Raw genomic sequence first — 15,647 nt, forward strand, 5'->3', positions numbered from 1 at the left:
CAGTCCTTTTTATTTTGAGACAGTGTCTTGCTTAGTTGCAGAAGGTATTTCTGAGGCTGACTTTGAACTTGGCAATCCTACTGCCTCAGTCTTCAATTCTGGGATTATAGGGATGTGCCACCATGCTAAGCTAATATTTTTGTTTATTAAATTTTTTTCTCCTTCTGATTCATACTCTAATACTATTTGCTATTAAATTGATACAATTTGTATTTTTTTCATGGGTTGATCTTAGCTATGTATTCTCTATTTGGTAAACATCCTTATGTATAAATTTGAATTTTTCAGCTACTTTGGAATATTTTCTGTGGATTGGAATTGCCGGGGAAAAGTATTTCCAAAATCTACAATTGAGTAAATTTCCTCCTAATTGGAGTAAGTTCTTCCATTGTTTAATCAGCATTCCCCATTTTCTAATACTGTGTAAACATTAGATATCAGTATTTTCTTGATCATTGATAATGTATATTAAAAAGAAAGTCCCTTCTTTTTCTGTTAAACTAGATCATCTTCATATTATATTAGTATTCATTTGTATTATTTCAAATTCTTGTTCCTTTATTTTCACTTCCCTATAATAAGTCTTTTTGTTACTGATTACTAAGAACTCATTTATACTTATGTTAACATTATGTCATATATTGTAAATGAAATATGTATATATAATATATACGCGTATGTGTTTTTCCATTTTCTTTACTGTGCTATAATTTTATTTTTTGGTTGTATACAAATTATGTGTTGAAATATAATCCTGCTTTATTGCCTCTGTGTTTTGTGTTTTTCTTCATAAACATGTTTATATTAGTAGCATACATTTATTTGCATTGTCTTCCTATTTTTCCATCAAATATTTTTGTCAGTTGATTTCTTGGTCTACTAATCACTGCTATGTTGTTAGCATAATAAGTATTCAAATTTCTTGCCTTGACTTTTACTGTTACTTCTTTTAAGTTCTATCATAATCATAGAAAATTACTACATAAAATTAGCTGTATTTGGCTTCATTTGTTTGCCACACCTTCTATTGACAGTTCATTTACTAATGATTTATACAGTCTCATTTATTCCATTCAGTTCTCATTTCTCTTCTTTTTCAGAATTTTCCGTGTTTATAATTGCATTTTTTTCTCAGTTGATGCTTACAATTATTTTACACATTGGAAAAAATGCAGTTTTAATTTCATTTGCACCAAATTTAATAGATTAATTAGAGAATAGATCACTTTAAAATTGAGTCTTCCTATCCAACTTCAAGGTATGTCTCTCTGTTTCTAATCAAATTATTGTATTGGGATACTGCCAGTACAGTTGAACATATTTTTTCATTCCTACAATATTTCATAACTTTTGTTAACTGTAGTGATTGGGAACAATTTTCCAATTTATTATTGATAAATCATTTTGTATCTTTTTATAATAGTATTTTCAGTTTTTAAAAATTAAAAAAATAAATGATAGTAGAATGCATTACAATTCTTATTACATGTATACAGCACAATTTTTCATATCTCTGGTTATAATATTTATCATTTTAGTATTATCATTTTTATTACTCTTGATTAAATACTCTGGGAAATTATTCTAGTGTATGTAAAACTAGATTATACCATTGATTATTTGGCCATTAATATGAATTTTATTGGTTTGAGGTTGTTTAGGTTTTTTATGGTCATTTTATATAACTTCTAGTGAGTTTTTATAAAATTTAGTGAAGATTTAATTATTTTATGGCACAGCTATTGATACTTGCCCTTTATATTATTGATTAGTTGAACATTCTTTCACCTTGAGAATAAAATAAATTTATTGTAAAATATATAATTCCCTTCATGTTAAAATTTTATATGGAATTTGTGAAATAATATTTGCATGTAAGAAGTGTTTTTTTCCTTTTTTTTTCCAGAGCATTATATTATTTTAATGGCTCTTTGAGACCAATTTCAGATCGGAAAGAGTTAAATACTTGTATAACTTTTGTAAAAGGTTTTTAAATTGAAATAATTGTTGGATTTAAAATATGTTAATGTAGCAGTACATAGTAATTTTATATTTGTCCCTACCTTTCTTATATTATTTAGTTCTCTAAATCAGGATATTGTCATTTATATATCATTTTAACTGATCCACATACCTTATTGATATTTGTGTTGTTAGTGTCAATGAAATTTTATGGGTCTGTGATTGAAAGTTTGTTTCTACATTATATAAAGTTGTCCTGTGCCTCTTTTTGGGCATTTCTCCATTTTTTTTATTTTAATGATCTTTATTATTTGAGCATTCTAAAGAATTTCTGCCCATTACTGCCCCTTTTTTGTGTTTGTCTAATCTTTGTGATTGATTTTATTAGTTTTTGGAACAAATGCTATGAAAATGATTTTATGCTTCTATCATTTCATTGCCAAAGGGGCATATATTGTTGATCTTGTTGCTAGTGATGTTATTTTGCTTATTTGTCTTATAATTAATACCTTTTAAAGATGATACTACAAATATTCTTCACATTTTATCTACTAAATTAATTATACATTGGTGTTTCTTGCTTGCCACTGTTATTAAGTGATAGATGTAATTTTAAAAAAATCAAACATTTGTTCTGTGTTTTATTGTTTTTTTTTTGTTTGTTTGTTTGTTTATTTGTTCTTAGGTACTGGGGATTAAGCAGAGGGCTGTGTCCATGTTAGGCAATTGCTCTAACACTATGCTGCTTCCCTGGTGCCCTTTTTGAATTTTTATTTGATTTTTGAGACAACTTCTCTAAATTGCCTAAGCTGGGCTTCAAACTTTATTATTTTTAATACATACAACACCAGGATACAACCAGGCTTCAAACTTTCAATCATCTCTCTACACCTTTTCAAATATTTGTGATCATAGGCAAATGTAATTAATACATTTGATCTTTATAGTTAAGAATCATTAAAATAGTGAAGATAAAGTTAAGTGTATTTTACTATAATAAAAAACAGTGTGGGTGGGAGTCAATGCTAGTCCAAGATCAATCTCTCCTTAGTGCCACCAAGTCCAGTTGCAATTGGAATTTTATATTTTATACTGTATCTTCCACTTGTTTATATCAGTATGGAAATTTGCTTTATTCTGTGGATGAAACTAATCAATGTGATTTTTATATTTACTGATATTGTCCCAAATTTGATCATTTGTGTGTGTGTGTGTGTGTGTGTGTGTATATACACACACACACACACACACACACACACTTAGTGGACACAGTACCTTTATTTTATTTATTTATTTTGTGTGGTACTGAGGAGCAAATCCAGTGCCTAACATATACTAGGTGGGTGCTCTATTGCTGAGCCACAAACCCAGCCTCATTTAGTATTCTTATAAGTTCTTATTTTTTATCTAGACCTTAGTCTTTCTTATTAATATTCATTTAAAATTTTCTGTGCACAACAATATAAAGTTTCAGTTTTTTTTTCTTACCTGCTGATGCAACCTATTTTTCCTTGAATGTCTGGTTCATTATGGGATATGACATGTAGGAATCAAGATATGAGTGCTAAGAATGTTCATTTCTATTTTGTTACTGTTCCGTATAAGCCCTTCTAAGAAATGCTATGGGCAGACATTATCTGTACATATATCATCATTTCCCTCCTCCACAATTTTTATTCTAGTAAACTACTTTGTTATGATAAATAAGCACTACATAGTATTTGCAATATTAACTAATTAACTAATGTTTTTAAATTTTTGATTCTGATTTGTTAAATATGGCAGCAGAATGCATTACAGTTTGTATTACACATTTAGAGCACAATTTTTCATATCTCTAGTTGTATACAAAGTATATTCGCACCATTTGTGTCTTCATTACTTAGGGTAATGATGTCCATCTCATTCCACCATCTTTCCTACCCCCATACCCCCTCCCTTCCCCTGTCACTCCTTTGCCCTATCTAGAGTTCCTTTAATGTTTCCTTGTTCCTCCTCCCAACCCTACTATGAATCAGGCTCCTTATATCAGAGAAAACATTCAATATTGGGTTTTTGGATTTGGCTAACTTCACTTAGCATTATATTCTCCAATGCCATCCATTTACCGGCAGATGCTTTGATTTTATTCTCTTTTATTGCTCTTTTATTCCATTGTGTATATATACCATATTTTCTGTGTCCATTCATCTACTGAAGGGCAACTAGGTTGGTTTCACAGTTTAGCTATTGTGAATTGTGCTGCAATAAACATTGATGTAGCTGTGTCCCTGTAGTATGCTGTTTTTAGGTCCTTTGGGTATAGAGGGTAGGATAACTGGGTCAAAAGGTGGATCCATTCCCAGTTTTCCAAGGAATCTCCATACGGTTTCCATATTGCTTGTACCAATTGGCAGTCCCACTAGCAATGTATGAGTGTGCCTTTCTCCCCACATCCTCACCAACACTTATTGTTGTTTGTATTTTTTAAAATTTCTTAAATCTTTATTTCTTAGTTGTAGTTGGACATAGTATCTTTATTTAATTAATTTATTTATATGTGGTGCTGAGGATCAAACCCAAGGCCTCACTCATGCAAAGTGAGCATTCTACCACTGAGCCACATCCCCAGCCCTGTTGTTTGTATTCTTAATAGCTACCATTCTCACTGGAGTGAAATGAAATCTTAGAGTAGTTTTGATTTGCATTTCTCTAATTGCTAGAGATGTTGAACATATTTTCATATATTTATTGATTGATTATATATCCTCTTCTGAGAAGTGTCTGTTCATTTCCTTGGCCCATTTATTGATTGGTTTTTTTTAACTTTTATTTATTTTTTTTAGTCATACATGACAGTAGAATGCATTTTGACATATAATACATACATAGAATGTACATACATCAATCAAATTGTCTATTCTATTTTTTTGTGTGTTTAGCCTTTTGAATTCTTTATATACCCTAGAGATTAGTGCTCTATCTGATGTGCATGTGTTAAAAAGTTTCTTCCAAGCTCTAGGTTCTCTATTCACTTCACTGATTGTTTCTTTTGCTGAGAAGAAGCTTTTTAGTTTGAATCCATCCCATTTATTAATTCTTGATTTTACTTCTTGCGTTATAGGAGTCTTATTAAGAAAGTAGGTGCCTAATCCAATATGATGGAGGTTTGGGTCTACTTTTTCTTCTATTAGACGCAGGATCTCTGGTTTAATTCCTAGGTCCTTGCTCCACTTTCAGGTGAGTATTGTACATGGTGAGAGATAAAGGTTTAATTTCATATTGTTGCATATGAATTTCTAGTTTTCCCAGCACCATGTGTTTCTACAATGTATGTTTTTGGCACCTTTGGCTAAAGTAAGATAACTGTAATTATGTGAGTTAGTGTCTGTATCTTGTATTCTGTACCATTAGTTTACAAGTCTATTTTGGTGCCAATACCATGCAGTTTTAAGTTACCATTGCTCTGTAGTATAGTTTTAAGTTCTGGCATAGTGATGCTACCTGCTTCACTTCTCTTGCTAAGGATTACTTTAGCTATTCTGGGTCTCTTATTTTTCCAAATGAATTTCATGACTGCATTTTCCATTTCTCTGAGGAATGTCATTGGGATTTTGATTGGAATTGCATTAAATCTGTGTAATACTTTAGGTAGTATGGTCATTTTGACAATATTAATTCTGCCTATCCAAGAATAAGGTAGATCTTTCTATCTTCTAGAGTGTTTTAAAATTTATTTCTTTAGCGTTCTGTAATTTTTTGTTGTAGAGGTCTTTCACATCTTTAGTTAGGTTGATTCCCAAGTAATTTTTTTTGAGGCTACTGTAAATGGGGTAGTTTTCTTTGTTTCCCTTTCAGGGGATTTGTCACTGATAACACAGAAATGCCTTTGACTTACGAGTGTTGATTTTGTATCCTGCTACTTTGCTGAACTCATTTACTAGTTCTAGACGCTTTCTGCTGGAAATTTTGGGTCTTTGTATAGAATCATCATTGGCAAATAGTACTAATTTGAGTTTTTATTTTCTTATCTGTATCCCTTTAGTTTCTTTCATCTGTCCAATTGCTCTGGCCGTTTTTTTTCAAGAACCATGTTAAATAGAAGTGGTGAAAGAAGGCATCTCTGTCTTGTTCCAGTTTTTAGAGGGACTGCTTTCCATTTTATCTCCATTTAGAATGATGTTGGCCTGGGGCTTAGAGTAGATAGCTTTAAAATGTTGAGATATGTTCCTGCTATCCCTAGTTTTTCTAGTATTTTCAACATGAAGGGGATGCTGTATTTTGTCAAATGCTTTTTCTGCCTCTATTGAGATGATCAAATGGTTCTTATCTTTAAGTCTATTGATGTGATGAAATATGTTTATTGATTTCTGTATGTTGAGCCAACTTTGCATCCCTGTTTGAACACCACTTGATCATGATACACTATCTTTTTGATATGTTTTTGTATTGGATTTTCCAGAATTTTATTCATACAATTGAGCAAGTTATTTGTATTTGGTGTTTTATAACTATCACTACTATTTCCAAAATTTTTTTCTCTCCATTCGGCCAAAATGACTCCTCCCACCACTGTATGATTTTGCTTTTTCTAAAAGTTGCACCGTATGAAACTTTTGTACTTATTTCACTTGATGTTTTCAAAGTTCTTCTGTGTAATAAAAAGAAGCATTTGAACTTCTTTTTATGCTTGAACAATATTCCATTGTACGAGTATAACAGGTTGTGTTTATCTATTCATTTTTTGAAAGACACTTGTTTATTTTCAACTCTTCACTGTTGTTGATATTATTTTGAGGAGTATAGCAAATAAATGGTGTTTTCATTATTTTGACATGTACATATAGGAGTGCAGTTACTGGGTCATATGGTAGGTAATTCCAAGTTTCATTATTTGATGAACTGTTAATTATTCCATAAACACTGACAATAAGAATGGATAAATGATTTTTTCTATATCTAGTAACCAGAACCTAATAATTATTAATATTATGTGTGTATGTTCAAAATTACAGATAATATATCTCAGTTGGGGGCTATGGCTCAGTGGTACACCACTTGCCTAGCATGTATGAGGCCCTGGGTTCAATCCTCAGCACCACATATGAATAAACAAATAAGGTGAAAAATCCATTGGTAACTAAAAATATTTTTTTAAAAAAAAAATCTCAGTTTTTGCACATTTAGATGCAATCTAGTACCTTTATGTATTTTTTTTATTTTTCTCTTTTTTTCTTATTGTTGGGAATAGAAACCAGTCTCATGAATGCTAAGCAGATATTTTTGCTAATGAGCTTCATAATTTATTCTCAGTCTTTAATCTATTATATACTCATTTTAGATAGGATATATATACACACACACACACACACACACATATATATATATATACATACATACATACATACACATATATATATATATGTGTATATATATATATATATTTTGAGGGGGTGAGGTGGGGATCTGAGATCCAAATTTATGGTGCTAAGAATGCTAGACAAGTATTCTGCCTCTGATTTGTACTTCTAGCCCCTAAGTGTAATATTTTTTAAAGTTTCATATCAATAAGGAGGAACTGCTTAATTTCCATATTTGCCATTTTGTTGATATATTTTTTTGGTACTGGGTATTGAACTCAGGGGCACTTGGCCACTGAGCCACATCCCCACCCCTATTTTTGTATTTTATTTAGAGACAGTGTCTTACTGAGCTGATAACCAACTCACTGTTGCTGAGGTTGGCTTTGAACTCGTGATTTCTCCTGTCTCAGCCTCCATAGTCACTGGGATTACAGTGTGCACCACTGTGCCTGGACTATTTTTAATTTTAGCATATTAAATGGATTTTGGTGAGCTAAAGCCTTATCATTTTAACCTCAAAGATTTGTATATATGTTTCTGTTGAATATGTAATAAAATATATGTAATTGATATGTAAGTACATATCAATACACTATACAGAGTATAACAAAGTATAATCTTGTAAATATATTTGTTTGGAAAAGCTTCTAGTCTTCAGTAGGTAGAGAGCTCTTTAAGTAAGTGTTACCAAAGTATATTATCAACTTGGTACAGATTTCTTTTTTTTTTTACCATTATTACAGATACTTTCCCTTGATTTCTTTTGGCTTTATTGTACAGTATAATATCTTATGCTATTTTTGGTTTTCCATATGTTGGTGGGTGCCGCAGTCTGGCTGGGCACAAATGCCGCAGTCTGGCTGGGCACACAATCACGAGCCACCACACAGCTTGTAGATTCAAACAGCAACTCTTTATTCCCGAACTCACACCAGCCGTCTACAATCACGTTCTGGGGAAATCCACGTTCTCTGCCCAAATCCACGTTCTCTCCCAAATTCACCTTCACTGGGCTTCTGTCTCCCAAAATATACTGTCTGAATCCCGTGAGAACTCAAGGGGAACTTAGGCAGCAGGATACGCCCTATTCCCAGCAGGAATAATCTTAAACCTTAAACCTGGAACCTAAACTGGGAACGCCCTAAACCCGATTATGTTAAACCGGGAACACCCTAATCCGCCCTGGTCCTTGAGCAAGGTCAACTACATTCAATGTCACTGCAAAATGTCAGCAACATGGGGTACGCTGGCAAGGAAATTGTCATACCTACTTGGCTAATGGCTCCCAGCAGGTGGGATTTCTTAAAAGTGGTCCATTAGAGTCTGATAATGATCTTGATTTTTCCCATATATTAATGAATTGCCAGCTAACTTCTGGTGTTATTTTGTAACTTTTTCTGAATTTCATATCCCAAGTTTTGGACAGAGTTCTCTTATTTACACATGATCATCATATTATTTGCTGAGTGTCACTAAGTTAACAATTTTGAGGGGAGCATTATTAGGGATTGAACTCAGGGGTGTTTCTCAGCCACATGTCCAGCCCTTTTTTAATATTTTTATTTAGTGATGGTCTTGCTGACTTGCTTAGGGCCTTGCTAAGTTGTTGTGGCTGGCTTTGAGCTTGTGATCCTTCTGCTTCAGCCTTCTGTTCCATTGGGATTACAAGGTGTGCACTACTGTGTCTGGCTAAATCAGCAAGGAATTTTAAAAATAGTTTTGATGTTAAAATTGGCACCTCAGAAATATATTGTGTTTCATGTGTTTGGTTAATGTGTCTCTTTGAATTTGTAACAACCCTTTTGTTGTTGTTTTGCTGGGGAACAAACTATGGTCCTCAGGCATGCCAGACAAATCACTTGAGTTATACCCCCAGGTCCATCTTTTGGTTTCTGATATTTTCTAATGGCAGTTTGCTTTTAGAGGAAATCAGGTCATTTTCCCTGTGAAAGATTTATATTTGTACATTTTAGGTTTCATAGTTTTCACCCCTGTGGAAGTGTTCATTAATTAATTTCTTTAATACTTACAAACAATTGGTGTGTGTGACTGGGTTTATCAAACCTAAATTATTTATCATTTATTGTATACGTGGTTGTGTCACAATGTATGTATTTATTATATGAATACCATTTTACATAACTTTTGTTTACCATTCTATGATGTTGAGACCCATGAAGTATATAATTTTTTATATTTAGTAATGGAGGTTGAACCCAGGGGTGCTTTACCACTGAACTATATCAACTTAATTATTTTTTTATTTTTAGACAGGGTCTCATTAAGTTGCTGAGCTTCTCACTAAGTTGCCGTTGTGTTGAGTTGTGAGGTTCATGAAAGTTTAGGATTTAAAGACCATTTGGGGCAACATAGCAAGCAATTGTCTCAAAAGCAACAACAACAACAAAAAATAAAAGAAAGAATCCTTTTCTATACATTATTAGTTGGTGTATTTCTTTGAATGTCAATAAATTATCCTTTTAAATGATAACTATTTTTCAACTTCTAATTCCAAAAGAACTGCAAGGAAAGTTCAGTGGTGTTGTATAATAATGCTTATAATTATGACATGGAGATGCAAAAATAGGATAAAAGAGGTAACCAGTACATTTTAATTATTTTTCTAGTTCTTAAGTTTATTCAGATGTATATTATTTATGCAATTGGTTTATTTAGTGTATAGTTTGGGTAGGTTCTCTTATTTATAAAACTTATTGTGTGTGTGTACAAATGAACAAAAAATTTACTTTTTAAAAAAATTTCCTTAATATATAACTATTACTTTTTATTATCTAATTTGCTTTACTAGTCCTATGAATAAATATTGACCCAAAGTACACAAAAATTATAATACAACTAAGATAGTATTTTGCATAAGAAACCCGAATCCAGATCACTGTGACTTCAATATACTAAGGACCTACATTATATCTGTGTTTGCAGTTTTCTAAAATCACTGTGCTTTTTATAAACACAGTTAATGTGAACTGTTTTTTATATGAACTGTTTCCAAATATACAATAAATTATAAAACGATGTAAAAAATTCTTTTTAGTTATTGATAGACTTTTATTTATTTTTATGTGATGCTGAGAATTGGACCTAGTGACTCACACATGCCAGGCAAGTGTGCTATTGCTGAGTCTCAGCCCCAGCCCCAATAATTTAATTTTTTTTGGTGCTGGGGATTAAACTCAGGGCCTTGTGCATATGACACAAGAACTCTACCAACTGATCTATACTCCCACCCCAATAATTTACCTTTTTAAGTATCTTTTTTCTTTTCTACAAAAGTGTCTCGTTTCCATTTGTTATCTCCACTTAGTTTTAGTACACTCTCATTTTGGAAGATGCACAATATTTTTCTATCATGAGGAAATGACTATTTCTTTATTTTGAAGGATAATTCATATTTTTATTCACAGAAAACAGTGTACATTGAAACAAGTTTAGTGGCAAGTTTAGCCTTTTCATTTTCCTCTGTAGCAATGGGAACCCTGGGTTTTGAGTCTAGGATGTTTTCTCTTTCAATGATGGCAGATCTCATATCTACCAATGTAATTGATCCTGGTGCCATCTAACAGCTTAGGCACTGCTTATGTTTCTTGTGAATTTACCTGTACTAAGGCATTAGTGGTCCAGGTCTTTTTGAGGCTGTCCCAGTGTGGCTTTCCCATTAATGTTATAGTAAGGAACCCCTATCTTATGTCACAGAACAGGGAGGAAGATAACCAGATTAATGAGATTCATACCAGACACTGTAATAAGCAGCTGTTCCTGCCAAGATAGCACAGTACACAAAGGACAAGTGGTCTCTTTGTCAGGACAGTCCCTTTGCCTGCTGCTTTCCTCTCACAGGGCCAACTGTCTCTGCTTCTCTCACATTTTCTTGGATCTGTATTTGTGAACCAGAATAAGCAGAGTAGTTGTTTGGCAGCCCAAGTTATGAGTGAATAGATAGACACAGTAGGCATGTTTGCTGGTATTGCCTGATTGTAGCAGGGCTATTTGACAGAGTGGGTAAGTTTCATTTGGAACTGTATTCTCTGATGACAGCCAGAACTCTTTTTTCAGATTAACCACTTTCTTGGCCTCATTCACCATAGCAAAATCCATGGCCATCTTCTTCCCTTTAGTCTTCCTCAGTTTCTTGGTTTGCTTGGGGGTGAAGGAGCATGAAAATGACTTTCTGACATGTTAACATTGGACAGCTAAGAATATGGAGGAATTTTTACAGTATATCTTTACTCTTTTTTTTAGATGAGTTATATGGCAATATAATTTCTATACTTATGTTTTTCCTTCTATCCTTATATTCAACCTTATTTGTCCAGTGATCATTACATTCTTTTCCTCCCTTTTTTTTGGCAGTAGTGAGAATAGAACTCAGTATTGACCTTCCTTTTATCTGTGTGCCCAGCCATGTTTATTATTTATTTTGCAGTATGGTCTTGCTAGGTTGCCAAGGCTGACTTCAAATTGTGATACTTCTCAGTGGTACTTCTCACTGGGATTAGAGACGTGTGCCACCATGTCCTATTTCTTTATTTTCATTTTGAAACAAGGTCTTACTAATTTATCAAGGCTAGCTAAAATTTGCAATCCTGCCTCAACTTTCCAAGTAGCTGGGATTATAGGCCTGCACAGCTGTGCCCAGTTTAATCCTCATTTTTTATATGACGGTGAGGCAGAAGCATTCTTAATAAAGTTAACTGTAACCTAAAGTTCTAAATAAAGAGCTTATTTTATATTTTAAAATATTTGATTTATGGGAATGTGTACATATTCCATAATATTTTTGTTCAGAATTATTCTAGTGTTTTCCAGAGATGTTATGTAATGTTAGTATTTTCCAGAGATTTTATGTAATAATTTTAAAGTCAGAAGGTAAATAAGTAATTTGAAGTTATTTGTGGCCAGGATGATTGGATCACTGGTAGTAAGGAAGTTTAGTTCAGCCAAATATTTAGGGTCTGTAATTCTGAGCTGTACTGAACTCTGCCCATTGATCTGATGTATGTGTGTTCAATGAAAGGAATTCAGAAATGATAGATTGTTTCTTAGGGTGACTGGTTCAATTCCAGAATGGAGGGATTAATTGATGGATGCAAGAATGAATGTATAGATGTATGGTCTGGTTGGAAGATTGATGGAATCACAAATAGTTGAGAACAAGTGGCTCTATGTCAATTGTAGGTTGGATACAGAAATGTATTTTGGATGTTGTTAAGAAAGAAGAAAAAGTATGAATATATAAGTATTTTATGTATATAAGGTTGATGCATGAGTAGAAGAGGAAATAGGGATAAATATTGATATACTTGGCAATTTGATATATACTATGTAAAATGAAAAACAAATTTATAAAAATATTGATGAATATCTGAAAGAATATATGAATAAGTCAAATCAGGAAAGTAAAGATTTTAAGTTTCTGCTAGGAGTTTATGGTCATGGCAGTCACTCATGTGTTGTCACAAAGATAGTATTTATTGCTGGTTCCATCACAATATAAGGTTTTATGGTTCATTACGTCAGTGGGACGTTGTGGAAAGTCAAGTCAGATAGTTGGTGTATAAATCAATCACATGAGCACCCTAAAGTTTAGGGAATTTGGAAAATGTGTTTTTTCATGTTCATGAAAGGAAAATATAAAGAACATATTGTCAATAATAATAATTATTATTAAAATATTATGTAAATGAGGTAATAGATATCAATTAGCTTGAATTAGACATACCACATTATATACATATCAAACATAATTATATACCCCATAAATATTTATAAGTAATGACATGTTGTTGTTATTTTTTTTTTAAATTTGAATCTCTTTGTCAGGTGATTTGCAGTAATCTGTACCTCAGGTCTCAGTGTACCTACTCTTGACCCAGAGGAATATGATCTTAAAGGAAAATAATCTGCATCTTACTTCCTAATGTACAGTGGTGGAGGAGAATCAGGGGAACCATAATAAACTCCAACCATTAAAGTTTTATAAGGTATCAAATAATCACTTCATGGGAATTTTGCATTACCCTGAGCACCCCTGCTGTGCCTTTGATAAAACTTGTAAGATGCTTCTTGTTCTCCCTGGCTCTGCTTTTGTCCTCGGGGACATTTTACAGTTCATCTCATTTTTCTTAATTAAAAGGCTATTTTAATTATTTTCTTAATTAAAAAGATATTTTCAATGTATATATCTTCCAGGGGAACCAATGAACTTTTGTGTGTTCATGAGAGTTGAACCTAGGGCTGGGGTTGTGGCTCAGTGGTGGAACACTTGCCTAGCATGTGCAAGGCACTGGTTTTGATCCTCAGGACCACATAATAATAAATAAATAAAATAAAGGTTTTGTGTCCATCTACAACTAAAAAATATTTTTAAAAGAATTAAACCTAAAATATCATTTTGTCTTAAAACCATCTCAGGTTTTAAGTCTTTTTGGCAGTATAACTTAGTCATAAATGTACAGTGGTAGCCAGGGATGTAGTTCAGTGTAATTGTATTACAAAGCAAAACAAACAAATACCAAAATATGCAATAGGTGTTATGCACAAAGTCTTTATTAGCTCTTATGTGATTCTTAGTCTCTTATCTGTGTTGAGTATAGAACCATGTGTAGAGGTAAAGGTGCCAGAAAAGATGAAAGTCTCAGAATAGTGAAATTTTATATTTATATAAAATATAAATATGGAGTGGTGGTGCCTTTGATAGCCATTGGAGCAGACCCACAAGAAACTTTTCATGATTGAAATGTGAAAGTTTTTTATGTTAAGCCTGTCAGAAGTTGAAGTTGCTATAAATATAGATAGAAATTGGCATGCAAAAAATAAAAGATTAATGTATATAATAAAGGAAGTGATGGTTTTGAGCTTGATTGCAGGAAAGGACGAAAAAACGTGGATTGGTGCAAGGAAGAATGAAACTGATAGTGAAATTTTCTGTTTACTATATATTTATATTAGTGTAATAAGGGATATAAGATTGGATATTCAGAATGAAGTTTGAAAAGATTAATGTTAAACTATTTAATGGAATTTAGGAGATAATAATGGACTTAATAAATGCAAAGTTGTTGGATGCCATTTGCTAAGGATGGATAAAAACATACTAGTATGTGAATGGATAAAGGAATAAATAAAAATTTGAAAAAATGTTGAATGTATTTATATATGTATGCATCATTGTAGTCCTTACTCAATGAAGATATGGTGGTTAAAAGCCTAGATATTAGAATTGCATTGGATTAAAAATTAAATATTGTATGGATGGATCAAGTAGAGATGTGGATCTTTATGTAATGGATAAAAGTAAGACTCACTACAATAATGGATAAATGTGGAGATCCTCACATAGATAAATTGTTTGTATGATTATGATGGCTGTATTATTGGTGCTTTATAGTGGCTTGATAAATACAATTATGCATCAATAAGTTGATCCAAAAGAAGATATAGAAATTTGGTCAATATAAGAATAGACAGATAAAATAAGTCACATGTATAATAAAAGTAAAGATGGTCAGTTGCAGGATGAGGTGTATTGTCATAGGCTAATTCATTATTAATAAATCAGGAAAGTTTTGTGTTTGTATTATCAAAGTGTTGTGCTGGTAAAAAACAGGTAAATGAAAAACTTCTGCAGGGAATTCACCAAGTAGTTTTTTCTAGTCAAAATGATTCTTTTATATTTTAGTAATTTGGGGGGAGTTGATGAATATACCAACTTTACCTTCTGTATAGATATATATATATTGATGGATATCTTCACCTTCTGTGTATATGTTGTGTCCATGGTGTGTCACAAATTTTCCATATTTTCTAGTTTTTATTGAAATGTTACCAGTTTAATATTATTATTTATTTATTTGAAACATGACGATAGTGGAATGCATTGCATTCATAATTATCCATTCACAGCACAATTTTTCATAACTCTGAATATAAAGTATGTTCACGGCAAATTATGCCATTATACATGAGCTCTCTTACTCATTTTTTTTGCATTACAATTCTTAATACACCTTTATACCACAATTTATCATATCTCTGTTTGTACATGAGGTATGTTGGCACCAAATTCACATCTTCATACATGTATTTTTATAATGATGACCACCTCCTTCCACCATCCTTGCTATTCCCCAGTTTTAAGGAAGATCTTTTAGATGCTTGACTGCCTAACATGTCCATATCAGTTCAAATCATTGTACTTTTGTTTTGTTTTGTTTTTGTGGAATTTATTCTTCAAAGCTACTGACAAAATCAGTAACTATGGTGTACTCTTTATTTTTCTGCTCATATTGATATTAGATTAATTTGGTATGTAATATTTTAAAA

General features: G+C 32.2%; 1 long non-coding RNA gene across 1 annotated transcript in view; it reads left to right on the plus strand.

Moving 5' to 3' along the window:
- Window positions 1–43: 43 nt before the first annotated feature.
- LOC125612823 overlaps window positions 44–15,647 on the plus strand; it is a 28,268-nt gene continuing 12,664 nt past the window's right edge. The window contains exons 1-4 of the long non-coding RNA XR_007343301.1: window positions 44–375; window positions 1,101–1,258; window positions 5,066–5,181; window positions 13,146–13,306. This is a non-coding gene — a long non-coding RNA (uncharacterized LOC125612823). The remainder of the gene's footprint in view (window positions 376–1,100; window positions 1,259–5,065; window positions 5,182–13,145; window positions 13,307–15,647) is intronic.

The sequence above is a fragment of the Marmota marmota genome, unplaced genomic scaffold (genome assembly GCF_001458135.2).
Source record: "Marmota marmota marmota unplaced genomic scaffold, marMar, whole genome shotgun sequence".
Lineage (NCBI taxonomy): Eukaryota > Metazoa > Chordata > Mammalia > Rodentia > Sciuridae > Marmota > Marmota marmota.